The sequence below is a fragment of the Dendrobates tinctorius genome, unplaced genomic scaffold (genome assembly GCF_039654945.1).
Source record: "Dendrobates tinctorius isolate UK_male_01 unplaced genomic scaffold, ASM3965494v1 ptg000160l, whole genome shotgun sequence".
In the NCBI taxonomy this organism is placed as follows: Eukaryota; Metazoa; Chordata; class Amphibia; order Anura; family Dendrobatidae; genus Dendrobates; species Dendrobates tinctorius.
In genome coordinates, this window is record NW_027361827.1 from 20,154,036 (window position 1) to 20,180,116 (window position 26,081).

General features: G+C 46.1%; 1 protein-coding gene across 1 annotated transcript in view; it reads left to right on the forward strand.

Annotated features, from left to right (window-relative positions):
• Positions 1–26,081, forward strand: part of SUSD1 (sushi domain containing 1) — a 488,868-nt gene that overhangs the window by 446,512 nt on the left and 16,275 nt on the right. The gene's annotated exons all lie outside the window — the stretch shown is intronic.

Here is a 26,081-nt window from a genome sequence, read left to right on the forward strand (position 1 = left end):
GGATAACATCAAGTTGCCTACAAAAGGAATGTCAAATGGCAGCTGGGGTGAAGTGCATGGCAAGAACAGTTCATAACAGGCCCGTAGAGGCAGGGCTCATGTCATGTAAAGGTAGAAAAAGCCTTTCATCAATGAGAAGTAAAGGAGAGCCAGGCTGAAGTTTGCCAAAGACCATAAGGATTGGACCATAGAGGACTGGAGTAAGGTAATCTTCTCTGATGAGTGTAATTTTCAGCTTTGCCCAACACCTGGTCATCTAATGGTTAGACGGAGACCTGGAGAGGCGTACAAGCCACAGTGTCTTGTGTTATGAATGGGTCACCGAGGAGGATGGCAGGAACAGGCTAAGCCACCTGGAAACCAGAGAGGTTGGTAACTCAGCGGATTGTAGACCCCTGATCCTATCAACACACTAGCAGTAGCCGTGGAGCATTCCTACGATGCCCTAGACGCCTCATCACAGCCTAAAGCCAGAAAGGTGAAATTAAACTGCCCCGGAGCAGATCCCCAAAGGAATAGACAGCCCCCAAACATATATTGTCGGTGAGACAAGATGAGACACAAACATAGGCTGAAAATAGACTGAGCAAATGATGGGGCCCAAACTGTCTAGACAGGACAGGACAGAAAAGTCACTGTCTGCAATCATGCAAAAACCCTAAAAATCCAACACATCTGATATACAAAAAACCTGAGGCCACACGACCTCACCCCCGCTAGCTCAGCACTCTGGTGTAAACTGGAAGCAAAGCAAAAGATACTAATATAACAGGGGATTGAACAAACTGGCACAAGCTGTAACATATGGAGCGGGGCCCAGCAATGCCCCCAGCAGGGAGTATGCTGAACCCTTGCAACAAAGCAGAAAGCAAAACAAGGCACAACCTGATTAGATGCAAAGGATTAGCAAAATAATCACTTAACTGAACCATGCAGATCCGGCAGGAGACTGAAGAGCTCAAAAAGCACAAGGAGGAAAATCACCAGCAACCACCAAGGGAAGCCTGCTCACTTATATTCTCCCAGCCAGCAATCCCAGATTCCCAATCATCATCGTCAGGTGGCAAACTTCCATCAGACTGTCCAGCTCCACTACTCCCAGTAACCACCAGAGGGAGCTCCAGCTTAGAAGTCTGAGCAAGGGAATTCACAACAGTCTTGCACCCACTGTGAAATTTGGTGTAGGATCGGAGATGATCTGGGGATGCTTCAGCAAGGCTGGAATTGGGCAGGATAATCTTTGCGAAGGATGTTTGAATCAAGCCGCATACAAGGTTATCCTGGAAAAACAGTTGATTCCTTCTGCTCAGGCAATGTTCCCCAATTCTGAGGACTGGCTTTTCCAGCAGGATAATGCGCCATGCCACAAGGCTAGATCAATCAATGTGTGGATGAAGGGCCACCACATCAAACCCCTGTCATGGCCAGCCCAATCTCCAGACCTGAACCCCATTGAAAACCTCTGAAATGCAATCAAGAGGAAGATGGATAGTCCCAAGCCATCAAACAATGAGCTGCTTAAATTGTTGTACCAGGAGTGGCATAAGGTCACCCAAAAGCAGTGTGAAAGACTGGTGGAAAGCATGCCAAGACGCATGAAAGCTGTGATAAAAAATCATGGATATTCCACAAAATATTGTTTTCTGAACTCTTCCTGAGTTAAAACATTAACCCCTTAATGACCGCCGATACGCCTTTTAACGGCGGTCATTAAGGGTACATAAACCACAGCGCCCTTAATTAATGGGGCTGTGATTTAAGTGAATAGCGCCCCCAGTGTCGGATTTTCTCTGGGGTCTTGGCTGCCGGGGGTAGCTGAGACCCCAGAGAACATGAATCGGGTCGGATTTTACCGACCCCGTTTTTGTGATCGCCGTTATTAACCCTAACGCCGACCGCAAAAAAAAGCCGCGATTGTCAATTATATTTCTCTTTCCTCTGATGTGATCGCACATCAGAGGAGAGAGAAATAGGGTACCCGATCCCTCCTTATATTCACCGATGGTCCTGGGTCCTCTCCGGTGGTCCTGGGCTCTGTCCCAGGCTCCGGTGGGCGCCGCCATCTTGGAAAATGGCGGGCGGCTCATGCGCAGTGTGCCCGCCTGGAATCTGCCAAACGGCAGATTCCATACATTTATTTTAATCACTGTGATAAAGTATCACAGTGATCAAAGTAAAAAAAAGTAAAAAACGTGCACACACACACACACAAACACACACACACACACACACACACTAATACATAATAAAAAAATTTTTTTTTCAAATTTTTCATTAGGGCTAGGGTTAGGGTTAAAATTAGGGTTAGGGTTAGGGCTAGGGCTAGGGTTGGGGCTAGGGTTAGGGTTAGAATTAGGGTGTGTGCACATGCTGCGGATTCTGCTGCAGATCCGCAGCAGATTTTGTCCTGCAGATTTCTGCTGCGGTGTACAGTACTATTCTAATCTATCTAAAATGAAATCCGCAGTGCACATGCTGCGGATTTTTCCACGTGGATTTGCTGCGGTTTCAAATCCACAGCACGTCAATTCTTTGTGAGGATTCTGCTGCGGTTTGGCACCTGCTCAAAGACAGGGTGTCAAACCGCAGGGGAAATCCGCAGGCAAAACCGCAGAAAAACTGCAGATAATCCACAGGTCTTTTGACCTGCGGATTTACCTGCGGTTTTTCTCAAATCCGTGGGGAAAAATACGCAGAGCATTACGCAGCGTGTGCACACACCCTTAGGGTTAAGGTATGTGCACACACTGCGGATTCTGCTGTGGATTTTTCCGCGTAGATTTGGCTAAATCCGCAGCTAAATCTGCAGGTCAAATAACCTGCATTTTACCTGCGGATTGCAGATTAGCCTGCATTTTTCCCCTGCGGTTTGACACCTGTAATGGAGCAGGTGTCAAACCGCTGCAAATTCTGCATAGAGAAGTGACATGTGGCGGATTTCAAACCACAGCAAATCTGCACAGAAAAATCTGCAGTGTGTGCATTGCATTTTTCATTTTCCATAGAAAATGAAGGTACTGTACAACGCAGCAGAAACTGCTGCGGATCCGCAGGGCCAAATCAGCTGCGGATCCGCAGCAGAATCCGCAACGTGTCCACACACCCTTAGAATTAGGGTTAGGGTAAGGTTAGTTTCACACTAGCATATGCCCGAGGGGCGGAGGGCTGCAGACTTCCTCTGTGCAGCTCCGTCCACGGCCGCAGCTCCTCCCGTCAGCTCCGCCTACCTTGGCATGCGTACCCTATCTTTTGCATTGGGTATGCAGGCCGTGCCGATGTATGTGGATGCCTCCGCATGTGTCGTTTTGACGGTGCGGCGACCACACCAAAATGGGTCGCCGCACTGTCAAAATGACGCATGCGGAGGCATCCGCATACATTGGCACAGCCTGCATACCTAATGCAAAAGATAGGGTACGCATGCCGAAGTAGGCGGAGCTTACGGGAGGAGGTGCATAGTCTTCAGCCCTCCGCACCTCGCCCGTACGCTAGTGTGAAACTAGCCTTAGAATAATTTTTTATTTTCACGGCTCTGCGTTTATAAACTTCTGTGAAGCACTTGGGCGTTCAAAGTGCTCACCACACATCTAGATAAGCTCCTTGGGGGGTCTAGTTTCCAAAATGGGGTCACTTGTGGGGGGTTTCTACTGTTTAGGCACATCAGGGGCTCTGCAAACGCAACATGACGCCCCCAGAACATTCCATCAAAGTCTGCATTCCAAAATGGTGCTCCTTCCATTCCAGGCTCTCCCATGCGCCCAAACAGTGGTTCTCCCCCACATATGGGGTATCAGCGTACTCAGGACAAATTGCACAACTACTTTTGTGGTCCAATTTCTCCTATTACCCTTGGGAAAATAAAGAATAGCAGGCTAAAATATCATTTTTGAGGGAAAAAAATGATTTTTTATTTTCACGGCTCTGCGTTTATAAATTTCTCTGAAGCACTTGGGCATTCAAAATGCTTACCACATATCTAGATAAGCTCCTTAGGGGGTCTAGTTTCCAAAATGGGGTCACTTGTGGGGGGTTTCTACTGTTTAGGCACATCAGGGGCTCTGGAAGCGCAACATGACACCACAGAACATTCCATCAAAGTCTGCATTCAAAATGGCGCTTCTTCCCTTCCAGGCTCTCCCATGCGCCCAAACAGTGGTTTCCCCCCACATATGGGGTATCAGCGTACTCGGGACAAATTGCACAACAACTTTTGTGGTCCAATTTCTCCTGTTACCCTAAGGAAAATAAAAAATAGCGGGCTAAGAGATCATTTTTGAGAAAAAGAAAATTATTTTTTATTTTCACTGCTCTGCGTTATAAACTTCTGTGAAGCACTTGGGGGTTCAAAGTGCTCACCACACATCTCGATAAGTTCCCTACGGGGTCTAGTTTCCAAAATGGGGTCACTTGTGGGGGGTTTCCAATGTTCAGGCACATCAGGGCATCTCCAAACGCGACATGGCGTCCAATCTTAATTCCAGCCAATTCTGCATTGAAAAAGTCAAACAGTGCTCCTTCCCTTCTGAGCTCTGCCGTGCGCCCAAATAGTGGTTTACTCCTACCTATGGGGTATGGGCGTACTTAGGACAAATTGCACAACAATTTTGGAGGTCTAATTTCTCCTGTTATCCTTGTAAAAATAAAGATTTGGGGGCTAAAAAATCATTTTTGTGGGAAAAAAATGATTTTTTATTTTCATGACTCTACGTTATAAACTTCTGTGAAGCACTTGGAGGTTCAACGTGCTCACCACACATCTAGATAAGTTCCTTAAGGGGTCTAGTTTCCAAAATGGGGTTACTTGTGGGGTGTTTCCACTGTTTAGGCACATCAGAGGCTCTCTAAACGCAACATGGCATCAGATCTCAAATCCAGCCAATTCTGCGTTGAAAAAGTTAAACGGCGCTCCTTCCGTTCCAATCCCTTCCGTGCGCCCAAAAAGTGGTTTACCCCCACATATGGAGTATCAGCATACTCAGGACAAATTGCACAACAACTTTTCGGGTCCAATTCCTCTTGCTACCCTTGGTAAAATAAAAAATTGGGAGCAAAAAGATCATTTTTGTGAAAAAAAATGATTTTTTATTTTTACGGCTGTACGTTATAAACTTCTGTGAAGCACTTGAGGGTTGCAAGTGCTCACCACACATCCAGATAAGTTCCTTAGGGGGTCTAGTTTCCAAAATGGGGTCACTTGTGGGGGTTTCCACTGTTTAGGCACATAAGAGGCTCTCTAAATGCAACATGGCGTCAGATCTCAAATCCAGCCAATTCTGCGTTGAAAAAGTCAAACGGCTCTCCTTCCTTTTCAATCCCTGCCGTGCGCCCAAAAAGTGGTTTACCCCCACATATGTGGTATCAGTGTATTCAGGAGAAATTGCACAACAAATTTTTTGTTTCATTTCCTTTTCTAACACTTGTGAAAATAAAAAAAAAATTGTTCTAAATTATTTTTTTTGCAAAAAAAAGTTACTGTAAATGTTAATTTTTTCCTTCCACATTGCTTCAGTTCCTGTGAAGAATGAAAAGGGTTAATAAACTTCTTGAATGTAGTTTTGAGCACCTTGAGGGTTCCAATTTTTAGAATGGTGTCACTTTTGGGTATTTTCTGCCATGTACACCCCTCAAAATGACTTTAAATATGATGTGGTCCCTAAAAAAAATGGTTTTGTAAATTTTGTTGTAAAAATGAGAAATCGCTGCCCAAATTTTAACCCTTATAACTTCCTAACAAAAAAAAATTTGTTTCCAAAATTGTGCTGATGTAAAGTAGACATGTGGGAAATGTTATTTATTAAGAAATTTGCATGACACATCTCTCTGATTTAAGGGCATAAAAATTTAAAGCATGAAAATTGCAAAATTTTAAAATTTTTTGCCATATTTCGTTTTTTTTCATAAATAAACACAAGTCATATCGAAGAAATTTTACCACTAACATGAATTACAATATGTGACGAAAAAACAGTCTCAGAATTAGCGGGATCCATTAAAGCGTTCCAGAGTTATAGCCTCATAAAGAGACAGTGGTCAGAATTGTAAAAATTGGCCTGTCATTAAGCTGCAAAATGGCTCTGTCACTAAGGGGTTAATATTGTTGTTTCTAAATGATTATGAACTTTTTTTTTTGCATTATTTGAGGTCTGCAAACAATGCATTTTTTGTTATTTTGACCATTTCTCATTTTCAGAAAATAAATACAATATTTATTGTCTGGAACTTCGGAGACATGTTGTCAGTAGTTTATAGAATAAAAGAACAATTTACATTTTACTCAAAAATATACCTATAAAGATAAAAATCAGACAAGCGGAAAATTTTGCAGTGGTCTCTTAATTTTTGCCACAGCTGTATATAGGGTCACTAGTAACGTGCTGGAGGGGAGATATGTTTTACTGAGTTTATTAGCTTCAGTGATATAAATCTGGAAATTTTGCTCCAGCATGTTATGTGCCAAGAAGGGTTAATCGGCCATGACAGGCACAGGTCTATGATGAACAGCTGAAGAGTTGGGTGGGACAGCTGTTCACCATATCTCCACCCTAGGGAGGGATCCAGCAGGTAAAAGGAAACCTTTGGACATAATGATTGTTCTAATTACTCTGGAGGGGAGCTGACCTCGTGAGCTGGGCTCTTGGTAAACAGAGCTGATTCCTGTTGCCTGTACGAGCATACCACGTAGTTATAAAGACTATAGTGAGTTCTGTTTGGTTTATGCCAAGAATACTGAATATTAGAGTTGAGCGACTTTTGTTTTTTTAGGGTCGCGTTTCGTTTCGTGAAACCCGACTTTTCCAAAAGTCGGGTCGAGCAAGATCGTCCGATTATAGGGAAAAGTCGGGGTCGTCCCGAAACATGAAACCCAATGTAAGTCAATGGGGAATAAAAGTCGGCAGTGAGAGGAGGACAGGAAACATACCTACAGTGCCCATTTGAATGCCAAAAGCATCAATTCTTCTTACTTAAGCTTGTCAACCTTAATTAACTTCATAATACAAGTTATGCACTGAAAAATGGGGGTTATTTGGCTAAAGTTGTGGGGGGGGAGGGCTGGCTGCATGTTTTCATGTGCCCTGGGCGAAAGTGCGCCCCTTTAACACATACCACAACTCATCATGCTCCGATACGGCAGATAAATAGCGGTATAGTACAATGAAAAATACCTCACTTTTTACATCTCATGACGAGGCCCATCTATTTCTCCATACAGAATCATTGGTCCCATATAATGTTTGAAACAGTATATGATGAGCTCCACATAATGCTACAGTATATGTTGGTCCCCATGGATGAAGCTCCACTGTCTTATGGGCCCAAATAATGCTCCAAACATAATGGGCCCCATTTCTAATGCTCTAGTGTATAATCGCCCCTGTAAATGCTGCTCCAGTGTCTGATGTCCACCTTTGGAATGTTCCAGTGTATGGTGGGCCCCATCTATCATTCTCCAGAGTATAGTGCTCCCCAAAAATTGCTGTCCCAACATTGAAAACAATCAAATAAGTCTCCTCGCTAGGGAATCCCTGTACTTGTCTGGACAGGTGCTGTAGCTTGCTTAACAGCTCGCCAGCCGTTCTCACGCCCAGTATGGATTGCACGTGATTGCACAAAGGTTAGAAAGGGTACCGTATCCCTGCATAACATGTATGGATAGCGTACACATTCAAAATATATGTCTCAGGAGGCAGGCTCAGACGGTGTCAGGCCCAGTATGGATTGCACGTGATTGCACAAAGGTTAGAAAGGGTACCGTATCCCTGGATAACATGTATGGATAGCGTACACATTCAAAATATATGTCTCAGGAGGCAGGCTCAGACGGTGTCAGGCCCAGTATGGATTGCACGTGATTGCACAAAGGTTAGAAAGGGTACCGTATCCCCGGATAACATGTATGGATAGCGTACACATTCAAAATATATGTCTCAGGAGGCAGGCTCAGACGGTGTTAGGCCCAGTATGGATTGCACGTGATTACACAAAGGTTAGAAAGGGTACCGTATCCCTGGATAACATGTATGGATAGCGTACACATTCAAAATATATGTCTCAGGAGGCAGGCTCAGACGGTGTCAGGCCCAGTATGGATTGCACGTGATTGCACAAAGGTTAGAAAGGGTACCGTATCCCTGGATAACATGTATGGATAGCGTACACATTCAAAATATATGTCTCAGGAGGCATGCTCAGACGGTGTCAGGCACAGTATGGATTGCACGTGATTGCACAAAGGTTAGAAAGGGTACCGTATCCCCGGATAACATGTATGGATAGCGTACACATTCAAAATATATGTATCAGGAGGCAGGCTCAGACAGTGTCAGGCACAGTATGGATTTGACGGCCCAGATTACACAGCGGAGGAGCAGGGAGAGGTAAAGATTGCAAATGCTGGGGCCCTGCCCAAGCAAGGGGGGCCCACTCGTGGGCGTCGGTACTGGCACTGGGCCCCTCATAGTACAGCGGTGTGTCTGACGGCGGGTGTGCACCACCACCGTCAGAGACACTTGATTGCACTATGAGGGACCCTGTGCCAGTGCCCGCGCCCAAGAGTCGGCCTACCCACCTGTCCAGGGCAACGGCACTCGCACGGTGTCGTGCGGTAGGTGGTGACCCCGGCCATGGGGGGGGAGGCAGCACAGTTAGGGAGTTTTAAAAAGTGGCATATGTTGATGTTGGACATTCAGCTGATGCAAAAGGCGAAATAGGTGAAGTACCAGGAAGAGGTGGACCAAAGCAAGCCATTTTTCTGTCACCCTATGTGTCATCAGGGGAAGGTGGGACAAAATCCTTGGAAACCCATGCGTGGTTCATTTTAATGAAGGTTAGATCATCCACATTTTGGGTTGACAGACGGGTCCTTTTTTCTGTCAGGATTGATCCAGCTGCACTGAAAACTCTTTCCGATAGCACACTTGCAGCTGGGCAAGCGAGCTCCTGTAAGGCATATTGGGCCAATTCAGGCCAGGTGTCCAGTTTAGCGGCCCAATAGTCAAAGGGGAATGACCTGTGTGGGAGAACATCGATATGGGAGGAAAAGTAGTTTGTAACCATAGTTGACAACTGCTGTCTCCTGTCACTTTCCATCGATGCAGTATTACCAGTTGTGTGAGTGGTATTTGAAAAATCAGTCCACAACATTGTCATGAAACCCCTGTCTCCAACGCCACTTCTGCTGTGTGCACCATGAACACCTCTGCCAAGCTGCCCCCGGCCCGTACGGCTCGTGTGAGAACCATCACCGCTGCTGTGTGCTGGGAATGCCTCAAGCAACCGATTTACCAGAGTTGCTTGTTTATTAGCCAATATTAGGTCAAGGTTCTCCTGTGGCATGATGTTTTGTAATTTACCTTTATAGCGTGGATCCAGGATGCTGGCCAACCAGTAGTCGTCATCGTTCATCATTTTGGCAATGCGGGGGTCCCTTTTTAGGATCCGCAAGGCATAATCTGACATGTGGGCCAATGTTCCCGGTGTCAATGATGCACTGCGAGTGCTGGGTGGAGGAGCACTTTCTGGCAAATCCACATCCCTCCAGTCACGCACAAACCCTGTACCAGACCTTGCCACGCCAACATTTTCACTTGCCCCACGAGATGCATCCTCCTCCCCTAAGTAATCATCCCCATCATCCTCCTCCTCCTCCTCTTCTTCCTCCACCTCGTCCAGGAGAGGTCCCTGAGCAGACAATGGCTGAATGTCATCAAGGATTCCCTCCTCCTCTTCCTCCTCATCAACATTGGCTGCAGACGCCTGCTCCTTAAGGTGCGTCAAAGTTTGCATGAGCAGACGCATAAGTGGGATGCTCATGCTTAGGATGGCGTCGTCTGCGCTTACCAGCCGTGTGCATTCCTCAAAACACTGAAGGACTTTACAAAGGTCTTTCAGCTTCGACCACTGCACGCCTGTCAACTCCATGTCTGCTCTCAAAGTGCCTGGCCGTGTATCCTCCCACAAATGCATTATGGCCTGCCTCTGCTCGCACAGCCGCTCCACCATGTGCAGGGTGGAGTTCCACCTTGTTGCAATGTCGATAATGAGGCGGTGGTTGGGAAGGTGGAGCAATCGCTGCAGCTTCTGCATACGAACGGAGTGTACAGGCGACTGGCGGATGTGCGCGCACAGTCTTCGCACCTTCTGGAGCAGGGCTGTTAACTCCGGATAATTTTTGAGGAAGCACTGCACCACCAGGTTCAAGGTGTGAGCCAAGCAAGGTATGTGGCTGAGTTTTGAAAGGGCTATGGCTGCCACAAAATTACGGCCGTTATCACTAACTACCTTGCCTGCCTCAAGATGTACACTGCCCAGCCATGACTCAGTTTGTCGCTTCAAGTACTCGGCCAGCACCTCGGCGGTGTGTCTGTCGCACAAACACATCATCTGCAGCACAGCCTGCTGACGCTTTCCACTAGCTGCTCGATAGGGGGACACATCGTGTGCAACAGTGGCAGCTGCAGATGGAGTGCTCGTACGACTGCGCTCTGTGGACGAGCTTTCGCTTCTGGAGGAGGAGGAGGAGGGTCGAACGCCTACAGCCAACTGTTTCCTATACCGTGGGCTAGGCAGCACTGTCCCACCACCGCTGTCCCCTGTGGACCCTGCATCCACCACATTAACCCAGTGCGCAGTGATGGACACGTAACGGCCCTGGCCATGCCGACTGGACCATGCATCAGTTGTGAGGTGCACCTTTCCGCTCACTGACTGCTTGAGTGCATGGACAATGCGGTCTTTCACATGATGGTGGAGGGCTGGGATGGCTTTGCGAGAGAAGAAGTGGCGACTGGGTAGGTCATAGCGTGGTACTGCATAGGCCATGAGTTCGCGGAAAGCTGTGCTTTCCACCAACCGAAAGGGCATCATCTCAAACGAGATTAGTTTGGCAATGTGGGCGTTCAAACCCAGTGTACGCGGATGAGAGACTGAGTACTTTCTTGACCTACTCATAGTGTCTGGGAGGGTGAGCTGGACTTGAGAGCTGCATATGGTGGAAGTAGCGGTGGACAGGGCGGACTGAGAGAGGGTTGATGATGGTGATGGAGTTGGTGTTCTTTCTGATGGCCTAGAATCAGTCTTTCGTTGATATAACAGTGGGATTCCCTGACTGCTGTGGTCTTGCAACGACACCTCAACATTTGCTGCAGTGCTAACCGGTGGGCTTACAGTGGGGGAAACAATGTAGCCTTGCTGACTACCTTCGTTGTGATCAGTTGCACATGTGGCACTTGAGGTTTGGTGTTGTGTCCACGCTTGCAAGTGCATGCTGGTTAAATGTCTAAGCATGCAACTGGTATTCAAATTTTTCAGATTTTTCCCTCGGCTAAAGGTCTTTGCGCACTTCTTACAGATAACCTTGGCCTGATCATGAGGATTTTGTTCAAAAAAGTGCCACACTGCACTCTTCCTACTTTGGCAGACATTTTGCGGCCTAGCACGCTGTGATCTTTTGACCCTCTGGACAAGCTGTCCAGCAACTCTTTTGATGTTTGGAACCTGTCTTTGGAGTGCTCCGGGCCTGCCAGATAACAGCTGTTGCGATGTCGATGTCTGCTGTGGATGCTCCTCATCTGAGCTATTGGAAGCAGCACCCTCTTCCCCCAATGGATGCCAATCTGGGTCAACAACTGGGTCATCCATCACCTCCTCTTCTATGTCATGTGCACCTTTCTCTGTGTCACCGTGTATGGTGGTATAGTGTGCGGGAAGGGGCACCTGAGTCTCATCAGGGTCAGAATCTGGCTCTGTACACTGCGAGGACAATGTAGTGCTCTGAGTGAATGTACCAGCAGAATCATCCATCAGCGGCTGTGCATCAGTGCACTCCATGTCAGATTCATCTTGGCCTGGGTAATTCACCATTTCACTTGATAATCCAGGCATGGTATGTGAAAACAGCTCCATGGAGTAATCAGTAGTATGGCCTGCATCATCCTTCAATCTTGGTTGGGGTGAAGGACACAAGGAAAGGTGTGGTTCATGAACATGAGCCTCCAATGACGACTCAGTGCTTTTACTTTTTACAACTGAAGAAGAGGAGGCGATAGAGCTGGAGGCTGAGTCAGCAATGTAAGACAAAACTTTTTCCTGATGCTCTGCCTTTAAAAGCGGTTTGCCAACTCCTAGAAAACTAAGCGTTCGAGGCCTTATGTAGCCAGACGATGACGCAGGGTCAGCACCTCCTGCATTCGGTCCTATTTTGCTCTTGCCACTACCATCAGATCCACCACCAACACCATCATTACCAGCTGCCAACCCCCGCCCAATTCCACGGCCTCTTCCACCAGCCTTCCTCATTTTTGGTAGAAATGTAGACAAAATCCAACAAACTATATAGTAATGTAAAACAAGGTACAAGGTGTCTATAGGACAGGGGAGATTTAGAATTTCTGCACACACTTGTGGACAGTGGACACTTTTGGATTGTGTGAGGCCCACTGATATCTGAGCGCTATGTGACAGGCTCGATGGCACAGCTGCCTGTGACCAAAGTGACGAGAGGATAATGGAGATTTTGAATCTCTGCGCACACTTTTGGACACTGGACACTTGTGGATTGTGTGAGGCCCACTGATATCTGAGCACTATGTGACAGGCTCGATGGCACAGCTGCCTGTGACCAAAGTGACGAGAGGATCATGGAGATTTTGAATCTCTGCGCACACTTTTGGACACTGGACACTTGTGGATTGTGTGAGGCCCACTGATATCTGAGTGCTATGTGACACGCTCGATGGCACAGCTGCCTGTGACCAAAGTGACAAGAGGATAATGGAGATTTTGAATCTCTGCGCACACTTTTGGACACTGGACACTTGTGGATTGTGTGAGGCCCACTGATATCTGAGTGCTATGTGACACGCTCGATGGCACAGCTGCCTGTGACCAAAGTGACGAGAGGATAATGGAGATTTTGAATCTCTGCGCACACTTTTGGACACTGGACACTTGTGGATTGTGTGAGGCCCACTGATATCTGAGCGCTATGTGACAGGCTCGATGGCACAGCTGTGACAAAAGTGACTAGAGGATAAGGGAGATTGGATTGCTTTTAAAAAAGCAGTTTGCGGAGCAGTGGGTAAACAGCAATGCCAGCGTGTCAGGAAGCCTTAAAAGGCAGCCCAACAACCAACACCACTGATACACCACAATATAGCCTCCCCTTGCACTGCACACACAGTGACTTGTGTGTTGTGCAGGCCAAATCGCTAGCAGCAGAAGCATTTTTTTTGTCTTCTTCCCTGCCTAACGCTCTCCCTACAGAATCAGCAGCAACCTCTCCCTATACTAAGATCGGCAGAAGTAAGATGGCGGTCGGCGTGCACGCCCTTTTATACCCCCTGTGACGCCCACCAAAGCAAGCCAATCACTTGCATGCCCTTCTGAAAGATGGTGGTGACCCGTGCCTAGGTCATCACGTTGCCCACAGTGTCCGTGGATCCTGTTTGGCTGAAAAAGAGCGCAAAACAAACTTTTGAAACGCGACTTTGGCGCGTAAGTCGCCGACCTCGTGGCCGACCTCATCCTAGGGTCGGGTTTCGTTTCATGAAACCCGACTTTGCCAAAAGTCGGCGACTTTTGAATTTTTTCGACCCGTTTCGCTCAACTCTACTGAATATATCTATTTCTTTTGTTTGGACTGGATTATGAAGCTTGTTTTAATAAATCAACTGAAAATTTAAACAAGAAGCATTCTTGTGACTACCTCGATAAGCAGCTGAGTGAGCTGATCTACCACAGTTGGTGCTAGAAGTGTGGGCAGGATCTCTAAGATGCAAATATAACGGCTGTGGAAAAACTGCACGTCCTGGGTGAACTCAGCTTTAAGGATGGAACAGCAGTCGGACAAAATGGAGGAGCTGATAAAGCACTGGGTCCAAAGCCAGCTGCAGCACCAGAAGCAGAAAGCTAATCAAGAGAAAAACTCCTGATGCAACTAGAGCAACGAAAGATGGAACTCCTTACAGGGGATATCTGCAGCAGAATAGCCGCCCCAACCCCAAATCCAGATGATGACTCTTAGGTCTGAAAGGCGATAAGATGTGCTGTGCAAAAGTTGACCAAGGGGGATGACGTCAAGCCATTTTTGGAGGTATTTGAAAGGGTTGCAGAGTGCGAGAGGCTGCCACCCCATCTAACTGGCAAGCCACAAAAGGTTTATTATGACCTCGCCTTACAGGATGCAAAGGTATATGCCAAGCTAAAGACAGAAATTTTGTCACACTTGGGAGTGACTTTGTCTGTCAAAACACAACGGCTCCACCACTGAGCATATTTTGGCTACAAAGCTCCCTGCTCTCAAATGTTTAACCTGCTACATCTGGTTCAGAAGTGGGTGCAACCAGAATCCTCAACCCCATCCCTGATGGCCGAGTGTGTAGTAATTGACAGAATTATTCAAGCTCTCCCTAGACCAGTGCAGACCTGGGTTGCCCAGGAAGATCCTCGGAATTCAGATGACCAGGTTGGCCCAGTGGAAAGGTGCCAGGTGGTCGAAAAGTCATTAGGGAAACTGCTGAAGGTGTCAGAGTCCGAGTACATAGCCACTCTTATTCCATGTCCCGTGACTGGCCTGCATTGTGCACTTTAATCCTTGATAGGGGCCGCAAACATGTCCCGTGACGATAAATGGAGTACTCTGGACTCTTGGACACTGGGAGCCTAATGACCCTCAAAAGGGCCACACTCCCTCACCAGTTGATCCCCGGAAGGATTGTGGGCATCCACTCTATACACAGGGATGCTAAGTATTACCCTGTCGCTCGAGTAACTATAGTAACAAACTGTGATACTGAGTCCCATAAGGTCGGAGTGGTCAAAGACCTGATACACCCAATTATGATAGGACAGGACTTTACCTTATTCTGGGACTTATAGCGGAAAGGGAAGGTGCCAAGTGACTCCGATAAGAACAGGTTCACCATTAAAAAACCCTCATCACAGTCGTGGGTGGTAGGGTTTCCCCTATGTGTGTTTGCGGGCTATGAGGACAAGACAGCGATCCCTGAGGCCAACATCCCTGAGTTGCAGGCTGTTGTGAGTTCATTTTCCCCTTCATTACTGAGGCCCGAGGAACTCCCTCTTCTGGTAAAGAAAGGTAGTGAGCCTGATTATCAGACACCTGAGGCTGATGATGATGACTGGCTGAGTGGAGTTACTGACTGGATATAAGGCTGCCGACGCCCTTCTGCCCTGCGGGTGATTTCTCTGTGGGATGCTTGGAGACCAGTCTGAATTCCTGCTCCTCTAAAGCTAAGTTTGCTGCTCGGCCTTTTGCATTTGTGCTTTGACTTTGTTTTGCTTTGTTTTTCTGGATTTCTGCCATTCCCTGCTGGGGTGTGCTGTATTCCTTTAGCTCTGTCTTCTGAAAATACCTGAGTGCTGATTTAGTTTTTGAAGCCTAGCTGCTTCAGGACCTTTTTCATATCAGCTTGTTGGCTTATGTCTTTGATAGGGTTTTGGCAGATTGCAGACAGCAGCCTTCCTGTCCTATCCTATCTAGGTAGTTTTGGGCCCCGTCTTTGCTCAGTCTATCTTTCTGTCTGTGTTAGTGTTTTCATCTTGCTTCACCGTCATTATATGTTGGGGGCTGCATATTGCTTTGGGGGTCTGCTCTGGGGCAGTTTTGATTTCCCCTTTCTTTCTTTAGGCCTATTTAATTCTCCGGCTGTGATCGAGGGGTCTAGGGCATCGTAGGAACCCCCCACGGCTACTGCTCGTTGTGTTGATAGGTTCAGGGGTCTGCAATCTGATAGTTGGCAACTTCTCTGGTTTTCTGGACTTAGCTTGTATTTCTGCTTTTGCCTCCTATGGTGACTCATTCATAACAGAATCACCCGCCATACCGCAGATCCTAGGGTACTCAATAGCAGGAAAGAATTGTAAAAAAAGGTGTGTATATTTTTTCCTCTATATCTCTGAGGCCGTAGGGGGAATTTTTTTTTCTCTCAATAGAGATAAAGCAATTGTCTGATCGTGTAGAGCAGCTCGCTGCGGAAGTGCGGGGAATTTCCGCCTACCTTGCTCATTCACATGCTGCTGAACCAAAGATTCCTACACCTGATGTATTTTTTGGGGATCGGTCTAAATTTTTGAATTTCAAAAATAATTGTAAATTATTTTTTGCCTTGAAGCCTAACTCGTCAGGGAGCTCTGCGCAGCAGGTTAAAATCGTCATCTCTTTGCTGCGTGGCGATCCCCAGGATTGGGCGTTTTCTTTGAAACCAGATGATCCTATTCTGACTAATGTGGACGCATTGTTTCAGGCCTTGGGGTTGTTGTATGACGAACCTAATGCCATTGATCAGGCTGAAAAGACCCTGCTGGCATTGAACCAGGGTCGTGATTCTGCAGAATTGTACTGTCAAAAATTCCGAAAGTGGGCAGTACTACTTACTACCTGGAATGATAATGCCTTGGCTGCTCTCTTTCGGAAGGGTTTGTCAGAAGCCATAAAAGATACTATGGTGGGATTTCCTGTTCCCTCTGGTCTTGACGATTCTATGTCATTAGCCATTCAGGTTGATCGGCGTTTGCGCGAACGCAGAGCTGCACGAGTGGTGTTGCCACCTGTTGAACAAATGTCTGAACCTATGCAATGTGATAGAGTTTTTTCCAGAGAGCAGCGTCAGGAGTTCAGAAGGCGTAATAAGTTGTGTTTTTTCTGTGGAGATGCCTCGCATATTATTTCTGTCTGTCCTAAACGAGAGAAACGCTTTGCACACACGTTTTCTGTTGGGGGTGTTCAACCTAAGTTTCTTCTGGCTATTACTCTGATCTGCTCCCTGTCCACATTTTCCGCCAAGGCTTTTGTGGATTCGGGAGCAGCCCTAAACCTAATGGACTTGGATTTTGCTAAACGTTGTGGATTTCCGATGACACCTCTGCAGACGCCTATCCCTTTGAGGGGGATTGATGCTACTCCTTTGGCTAAAAATAAACCTCAGTTTTGGACCCAGGTGGTAATGCGGGTCGCCCCAGACCATCAAGAAAATTGCAGATTTTTGGTGTTGCATAATCTGCATGATACTATTGTTCTGGGGCTTCCCTGGTTACAAATTCATAATCCAGTTTTGGATTGGAAATCTGTGTCTGTGGTGAGTTGGGGTTGTCGGTGTGCCTTTAGTGAGGCTCCGGTGTTTTCCACCTCTCCTCAGTCGCATGATGTTCCTGATTATTTGGCGGACTTTTATGATGTATTTAGCGAGAATGAGTCTGCGTCTCTGCCTCCTCATAGGAGTTATGACTGTGCAATTGAACTGAGCCCGGGGTGTAAATTTCCCAAGGGTCGGCTCTTCAATTTATCTGTACCCGAGCACGAGGCTATGCGATCCTATATTAAGGAGGCGTTGGAGAAGGGTCATATTAGACCATCCTCGTCACCCTTAGGTGCCGGTTTTTTTTTTGTAGCCAAAAAGGATGGATCATTAAGACCTTGTATTGATTATCGTGCCCTCAACAAAATTACTGTTAAATATCAGTATCCGTTACCCCTGATTTCTGATCTATTCTCCAGAGTTAAAGGTGCTTGCTGGTTTACCAAGCTGGACCTCAGGGGAGCGTATAATCTTATTCGCATTAAGCATGGGGATGAATGGAAGATGGCGTTTAATACTCCGGAGGGACATTTTGAGTACCTGGTGATGCCTTTTGGGCTCACTAATGCCCCTTCTGTCTTCCAGTGCTTCATGAACGATATTTTCCGAGATTTTGTCGATAAATTTTTGATTATCTATCTGGATGATATTTTGATCTTCTCCAAGGATTGGGATTCTCATGTGGAACATATTCAGACTGTGTTCCGGATCTTGAGGGAGAATTCCCTGTATGTCAAAGGATCTAAATGCCTTTTTGGAGTACAGAGGATTTCTTTTTTGGGATTTATTTTGTCCCCGTCAACTACTGAAATGGACCCGGCCAAGGTACAGGCCATTTACGATTGGGTTCAGCCCACTTCTTTGAAGGCCCTCCAGAAGTTTTTGGGTTTTGCTAATTTTTATCGGAAATTTATAGCAAAATTTTCTAGTATTGCCAAGCCATTGACTGATTTGACTAAGAAGGGTGCTGATGTGTTAAATTGGTCTCCGGAGGCTGTTTCTTCCTTTCAGGAGCTGAAGCGAAGATTGACTTCTGCCCCGGTTTTGCGGCAACCTGATGTCTCACTTCCATTCCAGGTAGAGGTGAATGCTTCTGAGATTGGTGCAGGAGCTGTTTTGTCCCAAAAGGATCCTGTAACATCTAAAATGAATCCCTGTGCTTTCTTTTCCCGAAAGTTCTCTCCATCTGAACGTAACTATGATGTGGGGAATAGGGAACTGTTGGCCATGAAATGGGCATTTGAGGAGTGGAGACATTGGTTGGAGGGAGCTAAGCATCAAGTCGTGGTCCTCACTGACCACAAGAATTTGATTTACCTAGAGTCGGCTAAGCGCTTGAACCCTAGACAGGCTAGGTGGGCCTTATTTTTTACACGTTTTGATTTTGTGGTTTCTTTTCTTCCTGGAACGAAGAATGTCAAGGCAGATGCCCTCTCTAGGAGCTTCTTTGCTGATTCTCCTGTGGTGACCAAGCCTGCTACCATCTTAGGCGAAGGGGTAGTTCTTTCTGCCATCTCGCCCGATTTGAGACGTGCTCTGGAAGAGTTCCAGGAGGACAAACCTGAGCGTTGTCCCAGTGGAAAGTTGTATGTTCCTGACCAGTGGAAGAAGAGAGTGATGTCTGAAGTTCATTGCTCTGCTTTGGCTGGTCATCCAGGTATTTTTGGTACTAGAGATCTGGTGAGTCGTTTTTTTTGGTGGCCCTCCTTGTCTCGTGATGTCAGGAATTTTGTGCAGTCCTGTGGGACGTGCACCCGGTCTAAATCGTGTTCTCGCTCTAGTGGGTTGTTGATGCCTTTGCCTGTCCCCAAGAGGCCATGGACCCATATTTCAATGGATTTCATCTCTGATATGCCTGTCTCTCAAAGGATGACTGTTATTTGGGTGATTTGTGATAGGTTCTCTAAGATGGTTCATCTTGTACCACTCCCTAAGTTGCCGTCTTCCTCTGAGTTGGTGCCCCTGTTTTTACAACAGGTGGTTCGTTTGCACGGGATTCCTGAGAACATTGTATCTGACAGAGGAGTCCAGTTTGTGTCTAAATTTTGGAGAACTTTCTGTTCCAGGCTGGGAATTCAGCTGTCCTTCTCCTCTGCTTTTCACCCTCAGACCAATGGGCAGACAGAGATAACAAACCAGACCTTGGAGTCATATTTGAGATGTTTTATTTCTGCTGATCAGGATGATTGGGTTTCATTTTTGCCCTTGGCCGAATTTGCTTTAAATAATAGAGCTAGTTCTGCCACTTTGATGTCACCTTTTTTTTGTAACTTTGGGTTTCATCCTCGATTTTCTTCAGGGCAGGTGGAGCCCTCTGCCTGCCCAGGTGTTGACACTGTGGTGGAGAGAATGCACCAGATCTGGGACCAAGTGGTGGATAAGTTATCTCTCTCCAAGGAAAAGGCCCAGCGGTTTTCCAACCGACATAGGACCATTGGTCCCCAGTTTAAGGTTGGTGATATGGTGTGGTTATCATCAAAAAATATTGCTATGAAGGTGGCTTCTCCTAAGTTTAAGCCTAGATTTATTGGACCTTACAAGATTGTGGAGATTATTAATCCGGTCTCTTTTCGTTTGGCTCTTCCTGTCACATTTAAAATCCATAATGTGTTCCATAAATCTTTGTTGAAGAGGTTTGTTGAACCTGTTGTTCCGGGGGTGGCACCTCCAGACCCTGTATTGGTTGAAGGTAACATGGAATATGAGGTAGAGAAAGTACTAGATTCCCGTCTGGCTAGACGGGGACTCCAGTATTTGGTTAAGTGGAAGGGTTATGGTCAGGAGGATAATTCCTGGGTCTCTGCCTCTGATATTCATGCCAAAAGATTGGTGCGTGCCTTTCATCGGGCTCACCCTGATCGCCCTGGTGGCGTAGTTGAGGGTTCGGTGACCCCTCCTCAAGGGGGAGGTACTGTTGTGATTTCATTTTCCCCTTCATTATTGAGGCCCGAGGAACTCCCTCTTCTGGTAAAGAAAGGTAGTGAGCCTGATTATCAGACACCTGAGGCTGATGATGATGACTGGCTGAGTGGAGTTACTGACTGGATATAAGGCTGCAGACGCCCTTCTGCCCTGCGGGTGATTTCTCTGTGGGATCCTTGGAGACCAGTCTGAATTCCTGCTCTTCTAAAGCTGAGTTTGCTGCTCGGCCTTTTGCATTGGTGCTTTGACTTTGTTTTGCTTTGTTTTTCTGGATTTCTGCCATTCCCTGCTGGGGTTTGCTGTATTCCTTTAGCTCTGTCTTCTGAAAATACCTGAGTGCTGATTTAGTTTTTGAAGCCTAGCTGCTTCAGGGCCTTTTTCATATCAGCTTGTTGGCTTATGTCTTTGATAGGGTTTTGGCAGATTGCAGACAGCAGCCTTCCTGTCCTTTCCTATCTAGGTAGTTTTGGGCCCCGTCTTTGCTCAGTCTATCTTTGTCTGTGTTAGTGTTTTCATCTTGCTTCACCGTCATTATATGTTGGGGGCTGCCTATTGCTTTGGGGTCTGCTTTGGGGCAGTTTAGATTTCCCCTTTCTTTCTTTAGGCCTATTTAATTCTCCGGCTGTGATCGAGGGGTGTAGGGCATCGTAGGAACCCCCCACGGCTACTGCTAGTTGTGTTGATAGGTTCAGGGGTCTGCAATCTGATAGTTGCCAACTTCTCTGGTTTTCTGGACTTAGCTTGTATTTCTGCTTTTGCCTCCTACGGTGACTCATTCATAACAGCAGGCTTACGGAGAGAACTTTGGGACTGTTCAGATTCTTCTAAGGTTCTATTGGTCTGGATGTCACAGAGCGAGTTCGAACTATTGTAGGTTATGTCCTCCTTGCCAGCTAACTGCCCGAGTCTCTCACTTCTGGAGTTCCCTGGTACCGTTATAGGTTATAAAGGTACCATTTGACAGCATTGCCATGTATATAGTTGGACTCTTGGTAAAGTCCGCCCAAAGGCATCAGTATATCCTGGTGGTCCTAGACTACTTGACACGGTACCCAGAGGTGGTACCCCTAAGAATGTTCTCAGCCAGAAGTATAGCCCAAGAACTGGTCCATATCTTTTCCCGGACCGGCCTGCCAAGAGAGATCCTGAATGACCAAGGAACTCTGTTCATGTCCAAAGTGATGAGAGAGATGTGGAAGACCCTACAGATTACACAACTCAGAACATTAATATACCATTTGCAAACGGAAGGTCTGATGGAGAGGTTTCATAAAACCCTGAAGGCCATGCTCAAGAAGGTCGTAGAGAAGGATTGTTGAGACTGGGACTGGCTACTCCCGTATTTGCTATTTTCCATCATGGAGGTTCCACAGGCCTCTTTTGTGGGTCCTCTCCATTTGAAGTGTTGAATGTACAGCACCTTAGGGGTCTCCTGAAGGTTGCAAAGGAGACCTGGGAAGAAGTTACACCCGATCGAAGCATCATCAAGCAAGTGGCCCTGATGCAGGAGAGAATTGCAAAGGTAATGCGGGTTGTGTGGGAGAGCCTCTTTCAGGCACAAAAGCCTCAGTCAGGGGTCTTCAAGTTGTCAGCAAAGCTGAGACAATTTCCCTCTGGAGATCGAGTTGTAGCCAGCCAGGGAGAAGAAAACTCTATCAGGTCTACCATGTCAACCTGCTCAAACCATGGTGTGATAGAGTGTAGGGGGAAGCTCCATGCCTGGGGCTAACCCCGGAGCCAATGTCAAGGGGGCAGAGACATTATCATCAGCCTTAAAACAACAGTGCCGATATCTTTTTTCAGAGTTGCCGGGATGATAAAACTCAAGCCATGCTGAATCCCTGAAGCTTGCCATGATGATACTTTTGGGCATCATCAGAGAGTTAAAGAGCAGCTGGTCCAGTCCCATTTTCCTTGTGCTGAAGCCAAATGGAGAATGGCGGTTTTGTAATGATTATTGTAAGCTGAATGAGGTGTCCAAGATTGATCCGATGGTCCAGGTTGATGAGCTTCTTGAGAGGCTGTGGTCAGCAAGATACAAGACCACCCATGATCTAATGAAAGGGTACTGGTAAATTTCCATGTCCCAAACATTCCAAAGAGAAGACTTTTCTACACTTGATGGGTGTTTCCAATACACCAGGATGCCTTTTGATCTGCATTGAGCCCCAGCCACCTTCCAGGGGGTCATGGACCAGATCCTAACTCCTCAAGAAATACTGTATGCTGCAGCTTACCTAGACAGTATTTTTATCATCTTTCCGGATAGGGAAAGTCATCTACAGAAGGTCCAGGCAGTACTGAACTCACTGAGGAAGGCTGGGTTATACCATAATCCCAAAGAAGTGCGCCATGCAGAAGGAAGAGGTCAAATACCTAGACTGTATTGTTGGTTGGGACAATATCAATCCACAGAAGTACAATGTGGAGGCGATCCAAAATAGGCCACTACCAATTTCCAAGAAACAGGTTAGTGTGTTTCTAGGAATTGGAAGTCACTATCAGCTGCTCATCCTGAATTTTACCATGAGAGCCACACCACTTACCAACCTCCTTAAAGGCAGAAAGTAGTCGATGGCAACATGGACTTCCGAAGCAAAAAGCCCTGTAAACAGCCAATCTTGGTCACACCAGACTTCAAGAATGGGTTCATGGTCCAGATGGACACTTCAGAAGAGGAGTTGGGGAGCCACGTTGTCATAGGAAATAAATGGTTAGGAACATTCAATCCCATTGTTATGGAATGACCTGGTTTGGATTAGTGACATTACAACCCCTAGGGGCAGCACCGGCAGGTAGCATAGTCAGGGATGCCAAAGGTTGATATAAGAAGCAGCAATGTCGTTTGAATGAATAAGCAGGAATCATAGTCAGGGAAGCCAGAGGTTGTTATCAGCAGCAGCAATGTCATTAGAAGGAATAAGCAGGAATCTTAGTCAGGGAAGCTAGAGGTCAATATCAGGAGCAGCAATGTCGTTTGAAGGAATAAGAAGGAATTGTAGTCAGGGAAACCAGAGGTCGATTTCAGGAGCAGCAATGCTGTTTGAAGAAGCAGAAGGTGGAAGGAAGCTTGACTGGAGCCTGATAGCTCAATAATCATGCAAGGAAGGAGAGCAAGGCCAGGTTTAAATAGGATGTGCAGTCAGGATGAGCCAATCAGGAACTCAGGGTGGTGACCAACAGGAACTCAGGGTGGAGACCATCAGCAACAACATAGGTACAAGTATTTGGATTAGCATGGAAATGTCCAGCGAGCTGAATAGCTCAGAGGGAAGAGCTACCATCTGGTGCACATGAGCTGCTGGGTTTGAATCTTGATAGTACTCCCTTCCTTCCAGAATGACCAATGGATATCTCAGGTGCTGGCTTCTCTGGATGTCCCAGATGAAAATCTCTTGTAAGCCTGGGTGCATGGACGTTGCCCTCCTGCTCCCATGAATTATCTTCTGGTCTGTAACCCCTCCATTGCATCAAATATTGTAGTCTACCTCTAGTCCAGAATTTCATCCACGGTGTACTCAGCTTCACCATGCAATTTTTCTGGTGGAGGAGGCAGCTGAGTTCTTCCTGGAAATAGGTTCTCACTGAATGGCTTGAACAAGGACACATGCAACACAGGGTGAATTTTAAGGCTGCCAGAAAGTTTTAAACGGAAAGCAACTGGGTTAATTTGTGCAAAAATTTGAAAAGGTCCTATGAATTTTTGACCCAATTTAGAAGACGGTACGTTTGTTCTCAGATTTTTGGTAGAAAGTCAAACCTTGTCACCGACCTGAAAGGTTGGAGGAGCTTTGCGACGTTTATCTGCTTTTTCTTTGTAAGCTTCTCGTGCCTTGTGTAACATCTCAGTTCTTTGTGAGCTTTCTGCAACTCTGTAAGTCTGTTTGTAACAGCAGGAACCAAAGTATTAAATGGAAGAATAAGAATAAATACCGGATGCAAGGTATAGTTAGCAAAAATGGGCTTTGGGATGTAGAACTGTTTTGGGAGTTATTATAGGCAAACTATGCTGCTGGTAGATAATCCACCCAGTCATCCTGTAATTAAGAAATAAAACAGCACAGGTATTGTTCAAGGGTTTAGTTAGTTCCTTCAGGCTTGCAATTGGATTGTGGGTGGAAGGCAGTAGACAAATTGACAGTAACTCCTAATGCTGTACAGAAAGTTTTCCAAAATCTTGATGTAAATTGAACATCTCTATCAGAAATGACATACAGCCTAAATACCTCTTTGACCACTGTTCAGTGGTAGGAATCCCTTTAGTCGGAAAAAAAGGGGCTATCTTTGATAGCCTGTCTATCACAACAAGGATAAGTCATTTCTTTTGAGGGAGGTAGGTCCACGATAAAATCCATTGAGATTGATCCTCAAGGCCTTGATGGAACTGGAAGTGGTTGAAGAAGTCCTAGAGGAGAACATTGTGTCATCTTGTTCTGTGCACATGTTAAACAAAAAAAAAACATTTTCCCGCATCCTTCCTACAATAAGGCCACCAAAAAGAACGAAGCAGTATTTCTTGCATTTTCATTACTCTAGGGTGTCCTACAAGTTTAGAATCATGGACACGTTTGAGGACTTCAAGTTGAGCAGATTTGGGGATATGTATGGGATAGTTCTGCATACAAAATCCCTCCTTAAAAGAAATAGCAATGTCTTTAGAAGGATGATTAAGAAAGAAGTCAGTTTGGCATCCCTCTTTAATTTTCGTCAAAAATTATTTGGAGTCCAGTATTCCCAAAACAATTTTTGGACGTAGAATGGTAAAGTTAGTGCTAGACCTCTCCTGAGGTCCTGGTTCAGCAAATATTCTGGACAGAGCACCAGAAAGGCCATTTCTTGAACCAGGCCAATAAATTATAAAATTAAACCTGGGGAAAAATAACCTGTTAGCTGTACGGATACAGTCTAAATTTTTGTGGCCAGTAAAAACAGTCATCGGAAGATTGGCCCCTTCCAAAAGATGTCTCCATCCGGAAAAGGCAACTTTAATGGCTAAAAGTTCCATATTTCCAATGTCATAGTTCTTTTCTGCAGCTCATGGTATGAGAAAGAAACACCCAAGGGTGAAACTGCATTTTGTCTACAACACACTGTGGTAAAACGGCCCCCACCACAGAGACTTGAAGCGTCTACTTTGACAACAACCGGCAGTTTAGGATTTGGATGGACAAGTAATGGGGCAGAAGTAAAAAAGTGTCTTTAGTTTGTCAAACGCCACTTATGCCTCTGGAAACCAAAAAAAAGACTTTGGTTTTCTTTGTGAGTGAAGTAACTTGTAAAATTATTTTTGAAAAGTTTTTAATGAATCTTCTGTAGAAATTTGCAAATCCTTTAAAGCCCTGAACATTCTTTACATTTCTTGGGGTAGACCAGTCAACTACCACTCTGATTTTTCTAGGATCCATACTAAGACCTTCTGGGAAGATTATATATCCCAGAAATTGAGTTCTGGTTTGTTTGCATTCACATTTTTCATGTTCGCTATAGAGATGGTTTTCCTGTAGATGTTCCAGGACTAACTGGACATGTCTGCGATGCTCCTCCAAGGTATCTGAAAATTTAAGAATGTCATTGATATAAACAACAGCAAATCAATCCAAAAAATCTCAAAAAACACCTGTCACGATGTGAACGGAGTGGTATGACACGACCTCACGAAAGGTCGGTCAATGGACAGCACAACACACAAGGGAACACCAGGGAAACTTTAACAACGGTGAGCCCTGTCGATGGGGAACGGGGAAAATGGACACCTCCTGCACTCACCTGAGGAAGTGCCCTGATCTTACTAGCATTCCTATATGGGTTCTTTCACCCTGTCGCCAAGCAGGATACCTAATCCCTCACTTGCCATGCTCTTATCCCTAAGTAGGGAACTGGCAGGCGAGAGCACTGGTCCCACCGCTGCACTAATACAACAAAAGGTAAGGACAGACAGACACCAAAAGAGAAAGGGTAAAAAAAATGCAACACTTAGTGCCCTCTGCTGCAAAGCACCACACAGCAGAGTAAGGCACCTGACAAGCAAACTCAGCAAAGCCACACTGCACCCAGAGAAATCCTTCC